Raw genomic sequence first — 22,318 nt, forward strand, 5'->3', positions numbered from 1 at the left:
TTTAGCAAGGACGGGGTGTCTTCTTCCTAAGGTCTCCGTTTTCCTTGAATAAGCAAGGGAAGTAATATTTTGTCATTCTGTGTAGCTATAAAAATAGATTAAATCAATGATAAAATATTTGAGACCCTCTGCAGTAGGTTCTTGACTCAAGACCAGCAAATGTTTTGACACCACCGTTTTTATATTAAAAATAGTGCTGAAGGAACAAATTTAAAGAAATAGATTTATTACTCTGATCATATTTGGTCCAAGATGCTGGATGAATCTTTGCTGTAAATCCCTACATTGATGTCTTGACAGAGCCTAATTCAGGTCTCAAATTCCTTTGATAGAGTCACACTTAGTATCTTATGGAGCCCAGGCAGAAGTGGAAATTAGGAAAATTGTAGGAACAGCCTAGACAGTCCACAAATGTACATAAGTAAAGTCTGGGACTGGGGAGGAAGAAGCATAGAAAGTGTTGAGAATCAATAAGAATTGGCAAAAAACTTACTAAAGAAGTGCTGATGTTTGATAGGTCTGGAACATTTATGGCTTTTCCACCCACATGGGCCACATTGTCCTTTCTTCCTAATACATGGATTGCCTGCTGTCTACCTAACCTCTGGAGTTCTCTTATGAGCCCTTTCAGACTCTGTGTTGAAATCTCTCCTCTGCCTCCATGACCTCATTTCCTGAGATTTTGGAGTTAGAATCTCTGGGACATGTCCTGTCTATTCAAGGAATATTCATGAAGCCAAATAGGCATCCATATGAGGAATCTCCAGTAACTCCTTTGGTTTAATAGTAACAATTCGTCTTTTACTATCATATATTGCCTAGTATTGCTATTATTGTATCAGCCAGCCAGCCCTAAAGTATTCTTACTCCAGAAGAACTTTAGGACTCCTGATATACCAAAGAATATTCTAGAACATATCCTTACTAGCACCAAGGACTGGGGGAGGAAAAGGGAGTGGGTGCCACCATTTTTTTTTCTTCTCATATCATATGAGTTGCTCTTGCTCAGGATCAATCCTATAGGACCATATAGGTTAGACATGTGTTTGACCAAAAATAACAGAAAAAATCAGCTAAGAGTTGTTTTTCTATTTTTCCATCTGGAGGCAGACAAGAGTAAGAACAATGTTTTTTGATGTTGTCAAGAACCTATGCTCCCCCACCTTTTTATGTGTGGCTTTTGTCTTCATGGCCAAATATGTCTTCTTCACTTCCAGGTGCTATGGACATATTCCAGGGAGGAAGGGGAGCTAGGAGAAAGGGCCACATTGGCTACTTAGAACACCCCTCCTCAGGTGACCTCTCCCCACATCTCCTTGGCCACAGTTGTGTCCCATAGCCACCACTTACTGCAAGGAAGGCTGCTCAATAGAAATCTGAGCTTCCCACCCTCTGAGGAGAGGAAGGCAGAAAAGGACTTTACTTGGTATAGAGTGAGCCAACCTATAGTGTCCACCACAGATCACTAAATAAAGCTCTTCACTGATCAAAATCATCCATCCTATGGCCTTGCCAAATATCCCTGTCCTTCCTGCTATGCCAGGCCTGCCAAGATCTTGTCAGACTCCCTGAAACTTGGCAGCTGGGCCCTAGGAACAGACAGTTGAACATCATGGCCAGGTCTGAACTCAAGGAACAGTCCCTGGCCCCAGTCTCCTACTTCAGGCATTTGTAGAATATATAGAAAGACTTCTAGAAAGACATACCACGCAGACTCAGAGAAACTCAAGCCCTTCCCAGGGATGGAGGCCTGACTAGGACAGGGGCAGTATCTGGGCCAGAGGTGACCTGCTCAAGTATCACCACACAAGGAAGATGGTAGAGTCACCTACGAGAAATAGACCAGCCCTCCTGCTTGTTTGCTCTACCCATGTTTCTCCTGTTCTCCTGATACTCCTGATACTCCTGATACTCCTTACACTCATTTGCTCTTTGGCCTCTGGTTTTACAGCCAAGCCGCTGCCTTAGGCCTTGCTTTTCTGTTGTTGTTTTCTGTTTTTGTTTTTGTTTACAATTTATTTAGCCATGAAAAGAATGGAAGGGAAGGAAAAGGGAAATGGCTGCTGAGTAGGAGAATATGCAGCATATTTTGGCTTGATTTTTTCCGTGGTTCATTGCCTCCTTATAAGGATTACAACTACTAACGATGCCCCAAGCTGGTAGGTCCTGAAAGTGTAGGGAAAAGAGCCAAATTCTAGCTAAATCACTGCCCTTTTATACTCAGGGCTTACACTACACTTCTTGGAAGAAATGACACTAGCAATATGTATTTCTGCTCAATCTTCCTCCTTGTTTTAACCACTCATTAGGATCCTTTTCTACTCCCAGTAGACCTCAGTGCTCTGCAGTTCTCTCCATTTGCACCAGAGGAGATACCTTTACGTGCGATGGCCCTTCAGAGTCCACTCCAGCCCAGTTAGCCAGACACACCCAGTTCCCCATTTGGAGGACGGCTTTAGAGGAGATGAACATTGTAGGTTCCCCCTTAGTTTACAAAGCTTCAGAAACAGAAAGCTTCAGAAAGTTCAAGAACACAAGGGAGAAGGAGACTTGAGTTCATCAAAGATTTATTCTGTCCATGAAGCATCTCTAAATAACTGAAGGTTAAATAAGGCCATCATGTGATTCTTTGAAAATATGATTCTTTTCAGAAAAACAATTCACGGATCTAAGGGATCTGGAATGGAGATTTTACAAGGGGATTGTGAAGTGGAAGCGCCGCGCTTCAGATGAATTTATAAACATAAAGTACAACAGTGAGAAGAGATTTGTAGGGAGCCAGCAGACGCCTCATCCTATTTCCCCACCTCTAGTACAAAAGTCTTTGGTCATTTATCCTCAGGTTGATTACCCAAGAAAGTTAACTTCTTCTTAACTGGATATGTAGTTCATTAAAACATCTTAGATATAGATCTTGCTTTTGAGAGCACTGAATTTATACAAGAAAAGCAAAGAAGCAGTGGCAACATGGAAAATAGAAACTGAGTCATACAAATATGCATGTAAGTTTCAATATTAAACCATTATTAGGGAGTAAAAGATCCAAACTGATCTGCTAATACAAGACCTGGTTTGGACCAGTGAAACCCAAGGCTGAGGCAATTTAGATCTTATGAAAAAGGGTGCATATGAAGGCGAACTCCCAAGCAAGAATAGCTCTTAAAAATATTTTAAGCATATGAAGAAGTCCATTATCATAAAAACAGTAGTTAAATTCAACAAATGGAAGAAGTGACACCTGAGGATATAGAGATCATTCTGAGAACTTAAAAATAATACACTAACTGCTCAAAGACATGAGGACGGAAGTAGCATTTATGAAACAAGAACAAGATTTGAAAAAGAAAAAATTGGAAATCTTGGAATGAAAAATATTGTCTTTGAAAAGAAAATAATAGTAATAATAATAATGACCCTCAATAAATTATCTCAATGGCATACTAGATATATCTGAAGAGAGAGGATTAATGATTTGGAAGATAGCACTGACAGAGAGTGTTCTAGATCACAGCACAGTAAGATAAAGGAGAAAATTATGGAAGAAGTTAAAGATACAGAGTGTAGAATGAGAAATTCAGAAATATATCCAATATAAGTTGCAGAAAAAGATAGGGAGAATTGAAAAGAAGTGATGTTTGAAAATTGCAGAAATGAAGAAATACATGAAATCTTGAATTAAAAAATCTCACAGAAGTGGGATTGCTGGGTCATATGGTAGTTCTATTTGTAGTTTTTTAAGGAACCTCCATACTGTGCTCCATTAGTGGCTGTACCAATTCACATTCCCACCAGCAGTGCAATAGTGTTCCCTTTTCTCCATACCCTCTCCAGTATTTATTGTTTCTAGATTTTTTTGATGATGGCCATTCTGACTGGTGTGAGATGATACCTCATTGTAGGTTTTGTGTGTGTGTGTGTGGTACGCAGGCCTCTCACTGTTGTGGCCTCTCCCATCGCGGAGCACAGGCTCCAGACGCGCAGGCTCAGCAGACATGGCTCACAGGCCCAGCCGCTCCGTGGCATGTGGGATCTTCCTGGACCAGGGCACGAACCCATGTCCCCTGCATCGGCAGGCGGACTCTCAACCACTGTGCCACCAGGGAAGCCCCTCATTGTAGTTTTGATTTGCATTTCTCTAATGATTAATGATGTTGAGCATTCTTTCATGTGTTTATTGGTTGTCTGTATATCTTCTTTGGAGAAATGTCTATTTAGGTCTTCTGCCCATTTTTGGATTGGGTTGTTTGTTTTTTTGCTATTGAGCTCCATGGGCTGCTTATAAATTTTGGAGATTAATCCTTTGTCAGTTGCTTCATTTGCAAATATTTTCCCCCATTCTGAGGGTTGTCTTTTGGTCTTGTTTATGGTTTCCTTTGCTGTGCAAAAGCTTTTAAGTTTCATTAGGTCCCATTTGTTTATTTTTGTTTTTATTTCCATTTCTCTAGGAGGTGGGTCAAAAAGGATCTTGCTGTGATTTATGTCATAAAGTATTCTGCCTATGTTTTTCTCTAAGAGTTTGATAGTTTCTGGCCTTACATTTAGGTCTTTAATCCATTTTGAGCTTATTTTTGTGTATGGTGTTAGGGAGTGATCTAATCTCATACTTCTACATGTACCTGTCTAGTTTTCCCAGCACCACTTATTGAAGAGGCTGTCCTGGGGGCATATACCCTGAGAAAAACATAATTCAAAAAGAGTCATGTACCAAAATGTTCATTGCAGCTCTATTTACAATAGCCCAGAGATGGAAACAACCTAAGTGTCCATCATCTGATGAATGGATAAAGATGTGGCACATATATACAATGGAATATTACTCAGCCATAAAAAGAAATGAAATTGAGCTATTTATAATGAGGTGGATAGACCTAGAGTCTGTCATACAGAGTGAAGTAAGTCAGAAAGAGAAAGACAAATACCATATGCTAACACAAATATGGAATTTAAGAAAAAAAATGTCATGAAGAACCTAGGGGTAAAACAGGAATAAAGACACAGACCTACTTGAGAATGGACTTGAGGATATGGGGAGGGGGAAGGGTAAGCTGTGACAAAGCAAGAGAGAGGCATGGACATAGATACACTACCAAACGTAAGGTAGATAGCTAGTGGGAAGCAGCCGCATAACACAGGGAGATCAGCTCGGTGCTTTGTGACCACCTAGAGGGGTGGGATAGGGAGGGTGGGAGGGAGGGAGACGCAAGAGGGAAAGGATATGGGAACAGATGTATATGTATAACTGATTCACTTTGTTATAAAGCAGAAACTAATACACCATTGTGAAGCAATTATACTCCAATAAAGTTGTAAAAAAAAAAAACTCAGAGTGATTAGCAAGAAAATAAAAATAAATCTACACCAAGAAACACTGTAGCAAAATTGTAGAGCATTAAGCAAGAAAGGAAAACATAATCTGCAAAAAAGAGAAGATGGATTACATAAAAAGAAATGACAAATTGATAGTTGAACTTTCTTTAATAATAGATGTCAGAAGGTGATGGTGTCATACTCAACATCCTGAGGGAAAACAATTGTCAATCTGGAATTATCTAACCAGCCATACTCTCTTTAAATAGTAGGGGTAAAATAAATACACTTTAAAACATATGAGAGCTAAAATTGCTTACTATCCACAATCTCCAGCTGAAAAAACTACTAGTAAATTATGTACTTTAGCAAGAACTCAGAGTGCAAGAAATAATGGTGAGCGATTAAATTATTAATAATATATGTATATGAATGTATAGATGTTAAAATGCATTTCTGGATTCTATTTCCTATTATTGTACTTAGAAAATTTACCTGTATGTAGGTGAAATTATTCTATAGTTTCCATTTTTTGCACTATTTTTAAAACATTTTTATTGGAGTATATTGTTGATTTACAATGTTGTGTTAGATTCAGGTGTACAGCAAAGTGAATCAGTTATACATATACATGTAATGACTCTTTTTTTAGATTCTTTTCCCATATAGGTCATTGCAGAGTACTGAGTAGAGTTCCCTGTGCTATACAGTAGGTTCTTATTAGTTATCTATTTTATATACAGTACTGCATTTTTTGCACTATTCTTTTCTTTCTTTTTTTTTTTTTTTTTTGAAGTACACAGGCCTCTCACTGTTGTGGCCTCTCCCGTTGCGGAGCACAGGCTCCGGACACACAGGCTCAGTGGCCATGGCTCATGGGCCCAGCCGCTCTGCAGCATGTGGGGTCTTCCTGAACCGGGGCACGAACCCGTGTCCCCTGCATCGGCAGGTGGACTCTCAACCACTGCGCCACCAGGGAAGCCCCTCCAGAACCTGTGTCTTTAGGCTTGATTAAGGCAAATGTAATTTGCATCCTAGCTCCGTGTCTGAGGTTTTGTTTTCACAGGCCCTGCATTATCAGGGTGGGCCCTAAATGCAATCATTAGTGTCCCTATCAGAGGGAGACTGGGCACACAGAGAAGGTGACATGAAGGTAGAGCAGAGAGAGTTTGAAGATGCTGGCCCTGAAGATTGGAGTGAGGTGGCCACAGGCCAAGGAATGCCTGCAGCCCCCAGAAGCTGCAGAAACAAGGAATGGATTCTCCCCTAGAGTCCCAAGAGGGAGCACAGCCCTGCCAGCACCTTGATTTCTGTCCAGTCATACTGATTTTGGGCTTCTGGCCTCCAGAACTATGCAAGAATACATTTCTGTTGTTTTAAGCTAGCAAGTTTGTGGTAATTTGTTATAGCAGCCACTGGAAAATCAGGTTGTCTAAATCAATGTTCTTATAGGCACACAATAAAATACTTTTTAACCCATGACAAATGGTCATGAGGAAGTATGCTTGTTGATGTGGAAAGTGTTTACTCATATATTAAGAAGAAAGTGCCGCCTACAAAACAGCGTGCTTGATTTTGGCATACATACAGTCAATCCTTGTTATTTGAAGATTCCCTACTTGTGAATCTGCCTGCTTGCTAAAATTGATTTGTAACTTCCAAATCAAAGTCATTTTCAGACATGCATGGAGAGGCCAAAAATTTGAGTCATCTTGATGTGCACGTTCCCAGCTGAGATCAGACAAGATGACACTCTGCCTTCTTGTTTCAGCTCTCATACTATAAGCAAGTGTCCTTTTGCTGTCTATTTAGTGCCACGTTTTCTATATTTTTGTGCTCTTTGTTGGTGATTCCACTGTTTAAAATGGAGGCCAAATATAGTGTTGAAGTGCTGACTAGTGTTCCTAAGTGCAAGAAGTCTGCGATGTGTCTTATAGAGAAAATATGTGTGTTAGATAAGCTTCATTCAGGCAGTTATCATCCTGTTGGCCATGAGTTCAATGTTAGTGAACCGGCTATATACATAATAAGTGATCGTTAAGCAGAAACATACATAAAACAAGGTTATGTGTTGGTCCGTTGGTGAAAATGTGGTGATCAAAGGCTCCCAGACACCCAACCCTGTATTTCCTCTAGGAGCAATGGTTCAGTATTCTAGAATTCAGTGTTGGTGGTTACTTTGTAGAACATAACTACTGGGAATAATAAGAATCAGCTGAACAGTACATCCACTGAAATGAATTTTATATGATGTATGCATATACACAAATACATGGAATAATATGAAAGAATATGCACAGGCATACAAACAGTTATACAAACAGGTAATGAATAGAATTATGGTATTTTAAATTTTCTTATTTTTGCCAACCTGCATTTTCTAGTTTTTTTTCATAATAACTATATATTACATGAATTGTGATTATTAAAATGGATTTGGTGCATCTTCAAACAGAAAATGAATTCATCATATTCAGGTATTTGATCATTTTCATTGTATAATAAAGATGAAAGAATATGGGAATAAGAAGGGGTTTTTTTGGTATTGGCGTTTTGTGTTTTTTTTTTAAGTCAGAATAGTACTTTCAAAGGTAGTAGGCTGTTTCCAACCTTTAATCCACTTCGTTGTTGCTTCCGTTTACTTTCACCCCGGAACTTCATTGTACAAGCATACCTGGAGGTTTATCATTAACCACTTAAAGTTGATTAAAACTGAACCTATGATTAAAAACCAAACCCACATTCTTAACAGGTGAGTGGATAAACAAACTCTGGTACTTGCAGATAATAAATCAAGCCATGAAAAGACCTGGAGGACACATAAATGCATATTACTAAGTTTTAAGCCTATCTGAAAAGGCTACATCGTGTATGATTCCAACTTGATGACAAAGTTTGTCTTCTGGAAAAGACAAAACTATAGAGATAGTAAAAAGATCCGTGGTGGCCAGGGGCTTGAGGGGAGGGAAGGATGCATAAGCAGAGCACGGAGGACTTTTAGGGCAGTGAAACTACTCTGAATGATACTATAATGGTGGATACATGTCATTACATGTTTGTCAAAACTCAAGGAATATAGAACAACAGGGATGAACTCTAATGAAACTATGGACTTTAGCTGATAATACGATATCAACACTGGTACATCAATTACAACAAAGGTACCACATTAACACAAGATGTTAATGATAGGGAACTGGGAGTGGGGAGGGTTATAGGAGCTCTCTGTAGTTTACACTCAATTTTCCTATAAATCTAAAACTCCTACAAAAACAAACAAACAAACAAACAGAAAACAGTCTATTAAGACCAGAACAAAACAACTCATTCAGTTTCTTTTGGAAATTGTAAAGAAATGTGTTGCCTTGTACAGGACAAAAAGCCTTGGCTACTAAGTTTGACAGTTAAGGGCTTCCCTGTTGGCGCAGTGGTTGAGAACCTGCCTGCCAATGCAGGGGACATGGGTTCGAGCCCTGGTGCAGGAAGATCCCACATGCCACGGAGCAACTAAGGCTGCGCCACCACTACTGAGCCTGCGGTCTAGAGCCCATGGGCCACAGCTACTAAAGCCTGCACGCCACAACTACTGAAGCCCACGCACACCTAGAGCCCGTGCTCCGCAACTAGAGAAGCCACCACAATGAGACACCCACATACCGCAACGAAGAGTAACCCCTGCTTGCCACAACTAAAGAAAGCCCGAGCCAAGCAACGAAGACGCAATGCAGCCAAAAATAAATAAATAAATGAATGAATGAATGAATAAATAAATAAAATTTTTAAAAGTTTGCCAGTTAAGGACAACAATATAAACTTCACCATATTGTTTCTCTATCTCTGTGGCCAATTCCTTTCCCAGATTGAATACTGGCAGTGACAACTTTATTTGTTTATTTATTCCACATTTATGAGATTTAAAAAAATATTTTGTTTTTATTTTATTCTTCTTAAAATCAATGTGATTTTCTTTGCCTCAAATAGCATTACCATGTCATCTTTTTCTAAACTAATATCTCATTGTGCTTACTTTTTTTTGAATTTTATTTTATTTTTTATACAACAGGTTTTTATTAGTTATCTGTTTTATACACACTAGTGTATAATGTCAATCCCAATCTCCTGATTCATCCCACCCCCACCCTCCACCCCCGTTTCCGCCCCTTAGTGTCCATATGTTTGTTCTCTACATCTGTGTCTCTATTTCTGCCTTGCGAACTGGTTCATCTGTACCATTTTTCTAGATTCCACATATATGCATTAATATGCAATATTTGTTTTACTCTTTCTGACTTAACTTCTCTCTGTATGACATTCCCTAGGTCCATCCCCATCTCTACAAATGGCCCAATTTCATTCCTTTTTATGGCTGAGTAATATTCCATTGTATATATGTACCACATCTTCTCCATCCATTTGTCTGTCATGGGCATTAAGGTTGCTTCCATGACCTGCTACCGTAAATAATGCTGCAATGAACATTGGGGTGCATGTGTCTTTTTTTGTTTTTTTTAACATCTTTATTGGAGTATAATTGCTTTACATTGTTGCGTTAGTCTCTGCTGTATTACAAAGTGAATCAGCTATACGTATAAATATATCCCCATATCCCCTCCTTCTTGCATCTCCCTCCCACCCTCCCTATCCCACCCCTCTAGGTGGTCAAAAAGCACTGAGCTGGGCTCCCTATGCTTTGCAGTTGCTTCCCACTAGCTATCTATTTTACATTTGGTAGTGTATGTATGTCAATGCCACTCTCCCACTTCATCCCAGCTTACCCTTCCCCCTCCCCATGTCCTCAAGTCCATTCCCTACATCTGCATCTTTATTCCTGTCCTGTCCCTAGTTTCTTCAGAACCATTTTTTCTTTTTATAGATTCCATATATATGTGTTAGCATACAGTATTTGTTCTGCTCTTTCTGACTCACTTCACTCTGTATGACAGACTCTATGTGCATCCACCTCACTACAAATAACTCAATTTCATTTCTTTTTATGGCTGAGTAATATTCCATTGTATATATGTGCCACATCTTCTTTATTCATTCATCTGTCAATGGACACTTAGGTTGCTTCCATGTCCTGGCTATTGTAAATAGAGCTGCAGTGAACATTGTGGTACATGACTCTTTTTGAATTATGGTTTTCTCAGGGTTTATGCACAGTAGTGGGATTACTTGGTCATATGGTAGTTCTATTTTTATTTTTTTTAAGGAACCTCCATACTGTTCTCCATAGTGGCTGTATCAATTTACTTTCCCACCAACAGTGCAAGAGGGTTCCCTTTTCTCCAACCCTCTCCAGCATTTGTTGTTTGGAGATTTTCTGGTGATGCCCATTCTAACCAGTGTGAGGTGATAACTCATTGTAGTTTTGATTTGCATTTCTCTAATAATTATTGATGTTTAGCAGCTTTTCATGTGCCTCTCAGCCATCTGTATGTCTTCTTTGGAGAAATGTCTCTTTAAGTCTTCTGCCCATTTTTTGATTGGGTTGTTTCTTTTTTTAATATTGAGTGGCATGAGCTGTTTATATGTTTTGGAGATTAATCCTTTGTCCGTTGATTCGTTCGCAAATATTTCCTCCCATTCTGAGGGTTGTCTTTTGGTCTTGTTTACAGTGTCCTTTGCTGCGGAAAAGGTTTTGAGTTTAATTAGGTCCCATTTGTTTATTTTTGTTTTTATTTCCATTACTCTAGGAGGTGGGTCAGAAAAGATCTTGCTGTGATTTATGTCAAAGAGAGTTCTTCCTATGTTTTCCTCTAAGAGTTTTATAGTGTCTGGTCTTACATTTAGGTCTTTAATCCATTCTGAGTTTATTTTTGTGTATGGTGCTAAGGAGTGTTCTAATTTCATCTTTTACATGTAGCTGTCCAATTTTCCCAGCACCACTTATTGAAGAGACTGTTTTTTCTCCATTGTATATCCTTGCCTCCTTTGTCATAGATTAGTTGACCATAGGTGCATGGGTTTATCTCTGGGTTTTCTATACTGTTCCATTGATCTATATTTCTGTTTTTGTGCCAGTAACATATTGTCTTGATTACTGTAGCTTTGTAGAATAGTCTGAAGTCAGGGAGTCTGTCCTCCAGCTCCTTTTTTTTCCCTCAAGATTGCTTTGGCTATTCATGGTCTTTTGTGTTTCTATATAAATTTTAAGATTTTTTGTTCTAGTTCTGTAAAAAAGGCCATTGGTAATTTGATAGGGATTGCATTGAATCTGTAGATTGCTTTGGGTAGTATAGTCATTTTCACAATATTGATTCTTCCAATGCAAGAACATGTTTTATCTCTCCATCTGTTTGTGTCATCTTTGATTACTTTCATCAGTGTCTTAAAGTCTCATAGACTTTCTGAGTACAGGTCTTTTACCTGTGTAGGTAGGTTTATTCCTAGGTATTTTATTCTCTTTGTTGCAATGGTGAATGGGATTGTTTCCTTAATTTCTCTGTCGGATCTTTCATTGTTAGTGTATAGGAATGCAAGAGGTTTCTGTGCATTAATTTTGTATCTGGCAACTTTACCCAATTCACTGATTAGTTCTAGTAGTTTTCTGGTGGCATCTTTAAGATTATCTATGTATAGTATCATGTCATCTGCAAACAGTGACAGTTTTACTTCTTCTTTTCCAATTTGTATTCCTTTTATTTCTTTTACTTCTCTGATTGCCGTGGCTAGAACTTCCAAAACTATGTTGGATAATAGCGGAGAGTTGACATCCTTGTCTTGTTCCTGATCTTAGAGGAAATACTTTCAGTTTTTCACCATTGAAAATGATGTTTGCTGTGGGTGTTGTCATATATGGCCTTTATTATATTGAAATAGGTTCCCTCTGTGCCCACATTATAGAGAGTTTTTATCATAAATCAGTGTTGAATTTTGTCAAAAGCTTTTTCTGCATCTATTGAGATGGTCATATGGTTTTTGTTCTTTAATTTATTAATATGGCATATCACATTGATTGATTTGTGTATATTGAATAATCCTTGCATCCCAGGGATTAATCCCACTTGATTATGGTGTATGATCCTTTAATGTGTTGTTGGATTCTGTTTGCTAGTATTTTGTTGAGGATATTTGCATCTATATTCATCAATGATACTGGTCTGTAATTTTCTTTTTTCGTAGTATCTTTGGCTGGTTTTGGTATCGGGGTGATTTTGGCTTCATAGAATGAATTTGGGAGTGTTCCCTCCTCTGCAATTTTTTGGAAGAGTTTGAGAAGGATAGGTGTTAGCTTTTCTCTAAATGTTTGATGGAATTCACCTGTGAAGCCATCTGATTCTGGACTTTTATTTGTTGGAAGATTTTAAATCACGGTTTCAATTTCAAAATTTGTGTTTGGTCTGTTCATATTGTCTATGTCTTCCTGGTTCAGTCTTGGAAGGTTATACCTTTCTAAGAATTTGTCAGTTTCTTCCAGGTTGTCCATTTTGTTGGCATAGAGTTGCTTGTAGTAGTCTCTTAGGATGCTTTGTATTTCTGTGGTGTCTGTTGTAACTTCTCCATTTTCATTTCTAATTTTAATAATTTGAGTTGTCTCCCTCTTTTTCTTGATGAGTCTGGCTAATGGTTTATCAAGTTTGTTTATCTTCTCAAAGAACCAGCTTTTAGTTTTATTGATATTTGCTAGTGTTTTCTTTGTTTCTATTTCATTTATTTCTGCTCTGATCTTTATGATTTCTTTCCTTCTCTAACTTTGGGTTTTGTTTGTTCTTCTTTCTCTAGTTCCTTTAGGTGTAAGATTAGATTGTTTAGTTGAGATTTTTCTTGTTTCTTGAGGTAGGCTTGTGTTGCTATAAACTTCCCTCTAAGAACTGCTTTTGCTGCATCCCATAGGTTTTGGATTGTCATGTTTTCATTGTAATCTGTCTCTAGGTACTTTTTGATTTCCTTTTTGATTTCTTCAGTGATCTCTTTGTTATTTAGTAATGTATTGTTTAGCCTCCATATGTTTGTGTTTTTTACATTTTTTCCCTGTAATTTGTTTCTAATCTCATAGCGTTGTGGTGGGAAAAGATGCTTGATATGATTTCAATTTCTTAAATTTACCAAGGCTTGATTTGTGACCCAAGATGTGATCTATCCTGGAGAATGTTCCATGTGCACTTGAGAAGAAAGTGTAATCTTCTGTTTGTGGATGGAATGTCCTATAAATATCAATTAAATCTATATGGTCTATTGTGTCATTTAAAGCTTGTGTTTCTTTACGAATTTTATGTCTGGATGATCTGTCCATTGTTGTAGGTGAGGTGTTAAAGACCCTCACTATTATTGTGTTACTGTCAATTTCCTCTTTTATAGCTGTGAGCATTTGCCTTATGTATTGAGGTGACCCTATGTTGGGTGCATATATATTTATAATTGTTATATCTTCTTCTTGGATTGATCCCTTGATCATTATGTAGTGTCCTTCCTTGTCTCTTGTTACATTCTTTATTTTAAAGTCTATTTTATCTGTTATGAGTGTTGTTACTCCAGCTTTCTTTTGATTTCCATTTGCATGGAATATCTTTTTCCATCCCCTCACTTTCAGTCTGTATGTTTCCCTAGGTCTGTAGTGGGTCTCTTGTAGACATCATATATATGGGTCTTGCTTTTGTATCCATTCAGCGAGTCTGTGTCTTTTGGTTGGAGCATTCAATCCATTCACATTTAAGGTAATTATCAATATGTATGTTCCTATTACCATTTTCTTAATTGTTATGGGTTTGTTTTCATTGGTCTTTTTCTTCTTTTGTGTTTCCCACTTAGAGAAGTTCCTTTAGCATTTATTGTAGAGCTGGTTTTGTGGTGCTGAATTCTCTTAGCTTTTGCTTGTCTGTAAGGCTTTTGATTTCTCCACTGAATCTAAATGAGATACTTGCCAGGTAGAGTAGTCTTGGCTGTAGGTTCTTCCCTTCCATCACTTTAAATATATAGTACCACTCCCTTGTGGCTTGTAGACTTTCTGCTGAGAAATCAGCTGTAAACCTTATGGGAATTCCCTTGTATGTTATTGGTCATTTTTCCCTTCTTGCTTTTAATAATTTTTCTTTGTCTTTAATTTTTGTCAGTTTGATTACTATGTGTCTCAGTGTGTTTCTCCTTGAGTTTATCCTGCCTGGGCCTCTCTGCATTTCCTGGACTTGGGTGGCTCTTTACTTGCCCATGTTAGGGAAGTTTTTGACTATAACCTCTTCAAATATTTGCTCGGGTCTTTTTTCTCTCTCCTCCTTCTGGGACCCCTATAATGTGAATGTTGGTGCATTTAATGTTGTCCCATAGCTCTCTTAAGCTGTCTTCATTTCTTTTCATTCTTTTTTCTTTATTCTGTTCTGCAACAGTGAATTCCACCATTCTGTCTTCCAGGTCACTTATCTGTTCTTCTGCCTCAGTTATTCTGCTATTGAATTCTTCCAGTGTATTTTTCATTTCAGTTATTGTATTGTTCATCTCTGTTTGTTTATTCTTTAATTCTTCTAGGTGTTTGTTCTTTAACTCTTCTAGGACTTTGTTAAACATTTCTTGCATCTTCTAGATCTTTGCCTCCATTCTTTTTCCAAGGTCCTGTATCATCTTCACTAATTCTTTTTCTGAATTCTTTTTCTGGGAGGTTGCCTATCTCCACTTCATTTATTTGTTTTTCTGGGGTTTTATCTTGCTCCTTCATCTGGTACATAACCCTCTGACTTTTCATTTTGTCTGTCTTTCTGTGAATGTGGTTTTCGTTCCACAGCTGCAGGATTGTAGTTCTTCTTGCTTCTCTCATTGTGGTTACTTTTTTCTTAGTCGCCTAAAAGGCATTTTTAACTTTTCATCCAGTTATGATTTACAGATATTTATAATAGTATAAATATGATGGGATTAAAAAAAAACTATTGCATCAATAAACATTGTAACAAGAATGAAAATCAAAAACAGGAAAAAAAAAACCCCAGACTTTCAGGGTAAACCCTGTCCATTTTCATTTTTCCCTCATATAAAGGCACTATATATTGAAATCATTGGATAAATACAATGTTGTATTTTCTTTACATTAAAGTATATGTATTTTTCATATTTTTATATAGTTTGACAATTAAAATTTTAAAGGAAACATTTCAAGTTAAAATAACACAATTAATTAGTATTAAACATGGTTTGTTTTTAATTTTTTATATTGTAAGTAAAATGTATAGAAAAGTGTTCATGCATATAACTTTTTATTTTTTAAAAAAGATATTTCTTTAGAATAAATTTTCAAGAAAAAGATCACTGATTTTTAAATTTTTTGACACTGCAGGTCAGTAATTAATTTATACCCAGACAGTGTGTTATCTTGAGGCACATTTTTCTTTAATACAGTTTGGGCTTTATGCATCTCATTAGGTAAAATTATAGAGTGCCTCATATCAAAGTAATACTGAGATATATCAGTGATTCAAGTGTAAAAACTAAAACCCATAAAGGAATAAATGTAAGCATTAAGAATATGTTTAAAGTCTTGGAGAGAAAACCTATTTAAGCCTGCAGCAAATAAATAAGTAAAACAACTGACAGATTGGATTAAGTGAAAATTAAAATCCTTTGCAGAGCTAAGGAAAAAATTCAAGTTGAAAAAATATGTTTGCAACACATATGACAGCCTAATTTCCTTAGTATAAAGAGTGCTCATAAATCAATAAACAAGGACAAACAGCCCCACAGGAAAATGGGCAAAGGACCAAAAAAAGTAAGGATAAAAGTGACCAAGGGGCTTCCCTGGTGGTGCAGTGGTTGAGAGTCCGCCTGCCAATGCAGGGGACACGGGATCGTGCCCTGGTCCGGGAGGATCCCACATGCCACGGAGCGGCTGGGCCCATGAGCCATGGCCACTGAGCCTGCACGTCCGAAGCCTGTGGTCCGCAACGGGAGAGGCCACAACAGTGAGAGGCACACGTACAGCAAAAAAAAAGAGAGAGAGACGGGATAGAGCTGTAAAATAAGAGAGATTAAGTAAAACTCTGTAGCCCTACATTTGAATTGGAAACATCACTTTGAGACTATGATATACTTTTTATAAAACTGTACAATTCAGTAGTGTTAAGTATATTCACACTGTTGTGAAACAGATCGCCAGAACTTTTTCATCCTGCATAACTGAAACCTTGTACCCATTAAACAACAACTCCCTTTTACCCCTTCTCCCCAGCCCCACCATTATACTTTCTTTTTCTATGAATTTGACTACTTTATGTACCCCAAACTAGTGGAACCATACAGTATTTGTCTTTTTGTGACTCACTTATTTCACTTAGCATAATGTCCTAAAAGTTCATCTGTGTTGTAGCATGTGCAAGGATTTCTTCCTTTTTGAGGCTGAATAATATCCCATTGCTTGTATATACCACATTTTGTCTATTTGTCCATCCGTTGATGGACACTTGGGTTGCTTCTATCTCTTGGCTATCGTGAATAGTGCTGTTATGAATATGGGCAAATATCTCTTCAGCACTCTGCTTTCAGTTCTTTTGGATATATACCCAGAAGTAGGATTGCTGGATCATATGGTAGTGCTATTTTTAATTTTGTGAGGAACTTCCATACTACTTTCCCTAGCAGCTGTACCATTTTACCTTCCCACCAACAGTGTGCAAGAGTTCCAATTTTATCACATCCTCTCTAACACCTGTTATTTTCTGTTTTGTTCTGTTTTAATAGTAGCCATCCTACTCTCAAGTATCAGGTGACGTCTCCATGGTTTCGATTTGCATTTCTCTTATGATTAGTGAGGTTGAGCATATTTTCATGCATTTGTTAGCCATTTGTATTTCTTCTTTGGACATATGTCTATTCAAGTCCTATTTCTCTTAAAAAAGAAAGAGAAGAGGGCTTCCCTGGTGGCGCAGTGGTTGAGAGTCCGCCTGCCGATGCAGGGGACACGGGTTCGTGCCCCGGTCCGGGAAGATCCCACATGCCGTGGAGCCGCTAGGCCCGTGAGCCATGGCCGCTGAGCCTGTGCGTCCGGAGCCTGTGCTCCGCAATGGGAGAGGCCACAACAGTGAGAGGCCCGCGTACAGCAAAAAAAAAAAAAAAAAAAAAAAAAGAAAAAAGAAAGAGAAGAAACACTAAAATGTTACCAACTGGTTAAAGACAAACACCAGTATGGTTATGATCAGGTTTGTGTTCTCTCTCTCCTTCTTTTACCGTGTGCCCCCATGGCAGACAGAGAGAGAGAGTTCTTTGGCATCCCTTCTTACAAGGAAAGGACACTAATCCTATCAAATCAAGGCCCCACCCTTAGGTTCTCATTTAACTTTAATTCATAAAGCCCCCATCTCCAAATACAAGTACACTGGGGGTTAGAGCTTCATGAAGTTGGAGGGGGACTCAACTCAGCCCATACCACTGAGTAAATGCATATATGTTCCATAAATCTGCTGTGGCTTGTCACCCTTGCCATGAGCTTCTTCAAGCTACGGCCGTCTCATGATGCCTGTATCACTGTAATCATCACCCTCACCTTCATCCTTATCATCAACAAATTGTAGTTTTCTTTCCAGGGAGATTCTCTCAGGCCCCCTTGATGGAGCTTTATCAAGACAAATGTCTAGCATATCAAGGAAACAAAATCTTGTGGACTTTTACAATAACCAAGAAGAGGCGGATCCACTAAGGCCTAAACTGAAATTCTTCAGTAACCTCAGTCCTCAGCTAGAGCAAAATCTTCTACTGCAAACCTGCTCTCCTCTTTGAACAGGGGGCTGAATGCTGAAGGTCATAAAAAATTCAACAGGTGCAAGTACTGCTCATGAACTCTAATAATTTATTTTGCATTCATGGTGCATTTAGGTTTATAGGACATTGTCAATAAATTGTTGCAATATGAATTTATGTTTATGATTTATAAATATTGTAAATACTATAATGATTATTGAAAGGCATACTGACAAATCTTACTGATTACCAATGTTTAAATATGTCAGTTTTGTTTGAAGGGTAAAAACTGTCCATACTTTTTAATTCTCAAGACTCTTATCTCTAAAGTGGACACATTTTTTTTTTTTTAGTTTTTTTATTATTCACTTTATTTTCCAGTTTGGGTCACATATAATGATTATTTTTCTTTTTTTTAACATCCTTATTGGAGTATAATTGCTTTACAATGGTGTGTTAGTTTCTGCCTTATAACAAAGTGAATCAGCTATACATATACTTACATCCCCATATCTCCTACCTCTTGTGTCTCCCTCCCACCCTCCCTACCCCTCTAGGTGGTCACAAAGCACCAAGCTGATTTCCCTGTGCTATGCGGCTGCTTCCTACTAGTTGGCTATTTTACATTTGGTAGTGTATATATGTGCATGCCACTCTCTCACTTCGTCCCAGCTTACCCTTCCCCCTCCCTGTGTCCTCAAGTCCATTCTCTATGTCTGGGTCTTTATTCCTGTCCTGCCCCTAGGACACATATCTAGAGGTATCAAGTCAAACAAGACTCCAAATATGGAGGAAATGGTCCCTGTTCTTGTGACAGCTACTTAATAAAGTAATAAAACAAAGGTAAAAGCTAGACAACATATAAAGCTGGCCACCAAGAAAATAAGTCACAAACCGAACACAGCACTTTCCTCCAGGCTAGATCTTACAGACACACACACCATCGGTTTCAAAATCATTTTAGAAGAGACTTGGAGAACCGCCCTGCCTCACCCATAGGTTCCTTAGCTTCAAGGGTCCCAACTCTAGTGGGGAGCTGACCCAGGTCATGCCTATTTCACGGTCGTGCAAACACTCAAGGGGCCCAATTAAAAGCCACAGGCATGATGGCAGCCAGGCCAGGAGACCCAGTGGCCACTCAAATATCTCAATGGAGTCAAGTTAACCTTGATTGTATGGAGACAGCCAGTTTTCTTCATGAATGAACAGCTGTTCCATCACTCTGTCCAAAGGAACACTGCCAAAGTCTGGGGGCCCAGCTGGCTCCCAACAAAAGCACACACTGCCTGAGAGGGGGCTCAGCGGGAGAAGTGACCCAGCCTTCTTTGACAGGTCAATTGAGCTCTGCTGTAGAAAATGCTTCACACAGGCCTGTTTTCTCTCCTCCTCACCCGCAGGGCAAACATGGCTTGATTGTTAAAATGACCGTGAATAACTATGGCTGGCTTTTTTCCCCGTTGGTGGCTGCACATACTGATTTTTCCACTACTTTCAAAATCCTTTCTAAAGGGTGTTGTGAGGAAATTCTAGAAGACAAACACTCCATATAAATGAACCCCCAAACAGAGGGGTGTTATCATCGACCTCAGAGCAGCCTTTCAAGTATGCAGACTTTGTCCATAAGACACCAGCTTCTCACTAATTGAAAGGATGCTAATTCTTGCTGAGTCCCTCTTGCTTGCTCTACAAAGTTGAAGCTGGTTGGATCTAAACTTTGTGCTGTGTTCTCTCCTTGTATCTGCTATTTGTAGAACATTACCTGTGGTGGAGGATATAACTATGGAGATTGGAGTCCCTGCCCTCAGTAAACTCACGATCGCTTGGACCCGCAAGTGCACAAGAAGATGGGGTGGAATAGAAAAGTGGCACTGAGCTGATACCCAGCCTGCCAAAGTCAAGCCTGTGTCCTCACAAACTCCAGAGCTAAGCAAAGGGAGGATGAATCACATAAATACATGGCTTTAAAGCACTGAGGTCAGGACTATGCACCCATTAAAAAGAACAAGGCAGAGCCATATGTGCTGACAGGGAGCAAGCCCAGAACACACTGGACACTGACAAAAGTAAGGAGTGTATGATGTGTTCCCATTCATGCTGAAGGCAGGGAATGGGGAGGAAGAGGATATAAATATGCAGAGAATAAACACAGAAACATTCCCAAGAAACTGGTAACAGAGATTTCCTTTAGGGACAAAAACTGCATGACCAGGAGTTGGAGAGGGGGTGAGTGGGATGGGACATACTTTTCACTATTTTTGAATTTGTTATAGTATGAATGTACTATCTTTCAGTATCTTTTGAATTTAACTTAAAATAATTTCTAAGACATCTATGAGTAGCATTCTTCATTTGAGGTACAGAGAAGCAAAAATGTGTGTGTGTGTGTGTGTGTGTCTGTTTATTCAATGCAATCCCAATCCAAATCTCAGCATGTTTTTTTTCTGATTCTAAACTGATTCTAGGATTCAAATGGAAGTGCAAAGATCCTGGAAGAGCCAAAACAAGTCTGGAAAAGAACAGAGTTGAAGAACTAACAGTACATGATTTCAAGAAATATTATAAAGCTACACTATTTAAAACACCATGGTATTGGCGTAATGGTAGACAAAATGATCAGTGGTATAGAGTAGAGTGCGCATCGCATACATAAAAAACTCTAGAAGGATATACAAAAAACTAATGGCATTTATTATCTTCTTGCAGGTTGGGAGTTGGTTGGATGAAGAGCAGGAGGGAGAGCTTTTCACTGTATACATATTTAATGTGTGAATCATGTGAATGTATTACCTATTCAAAAAATGAAACTCAAAAGCACTTATGCCGCTTCTTAAGGCATAGTTTATGCTAAATTTCGAGAGCAAATTATCAGGAAGTATTGCAAATCTTCCATTTTGGTAAGAAAAAAAAGTCAAATTGTCCATCAGATCAATTTAAGCCAAAGTTTGGATCCTGGGGCTATTGGTGTTTACAAAGACACTAAGTTATTTCTGAGAACATTAGGAAATGTTGTGTCTGAGCAAGGTATTTTTTAACCCTATGCCGTGGTCACATCTGGTCCCAAAGCAAAGAAACTCTTTATCAAGAAAGAAGCTGAGGGCTTCCCTGGTGGTGCAGTGGTTGAGAGTCCGCCTGCCAATGCAGGGGATACGGGTTCGTTCCCAGGTCCACGAAGATCCCACATACCTCGCAGCGGCTGGTCCTGTGAGCCATGGCCGCTGAGCCTGTGTGTCCGGAGCCTATGCTCTGCAACGGGAGAGGCCACAACAGTGAGAGGCCCGCGTACCGCAAAAAAAAAAAAAAGAAAAAAGCTGAATTTCTGGTTCCCTCTTTTCCTCCCTTTTCTTTTTTTAATTGAAAGAGTTAATTTACAATGCTGTGTTTTCTTTTTTAAGGCAGTTTTATCGAGGTATGATTGGCAGACAATAAACTGTACACATTTAAAGTGTATAATTTGATGTTTGACCTATGTATTGAAAACTGCAAAATCTCTCAACACAAAGACTCCATCCAATCCCAACACTAAGAGACTTGACCAAACTCTAACTTGGCTCCTAGTAGCCTAACGCTGTGTCCCGGGGTTGACCCAGCTCCCCTAAATTCCTGCCTGGGAAAACCCAGGCTGCCAAAAGAATTTACTGTTTGTTCCAGCCAAGACCTGATAAGCCCCCACCTCCCTTTTCTTAGAGCATTTATGTTAGAAAACTTGCAATTGTAAGTCTTTTGTCCTGTCTCTTTGAGAAGTATATGTATCTTCTACAACCCAGGAATGTCTTTCTCAAACGGAGCCTTTCCTTTGAAATGTGACCATCAAGAAGGATAAGGCCCCTGTCATGCAGTCTTTGTGGGAGGGTAGGAACCAACTTCAATAAGCACCAGTTAGCAGACACAGGTGGCAGAATCATATCTCTCTCTCTTTTTTTAAAAAGAGATATTTAAAATATTTGAATATTAAAAGTTCTAATTTTTCATAAAGATGCATTATAATTGCAAGGAGCTTACAAGAATTATCTTCCTATTAAACATGTCCTAGAAAATACATATTCCACTAAAGCAAAGATTACTAGCTACTCTCTAAAATATGCGTTACCACATTAATAATGCAGAATTTTATTTTAGGAAGAAGCGCATGAGGGAGAGACTTCATTTCCCATTCTCTTCTTTTGTTTTGCCCACAAACTGTCTGCTTGTAGCAAATACATCCATAATTATCATTAATATAATTGTCTCAGCTTTTAGCATCCTCCTTAATAAATACGTCAGGATGAGGAAATGCTAAGAAAGGCAAACCTTTGCCTGGAATGGGCATTACCTCTGATCACGTCTCTTAATGTCCTCTAGGACTTTTCCTTAGTTCACT

Source organism: Mesoplodon bidens, assembly GCF_964165515.1.
Source record: "Mesoplodon bidens genome assembly, chromosome: 6".
Classification (NCBI taxonomy): domain Eukaryota; kingdom Metazoa; phylum Chordata; class Mammalia; order Artiodactyla; family Ziphiidae; genus Mesoplodon; species Mesoplodon bidens.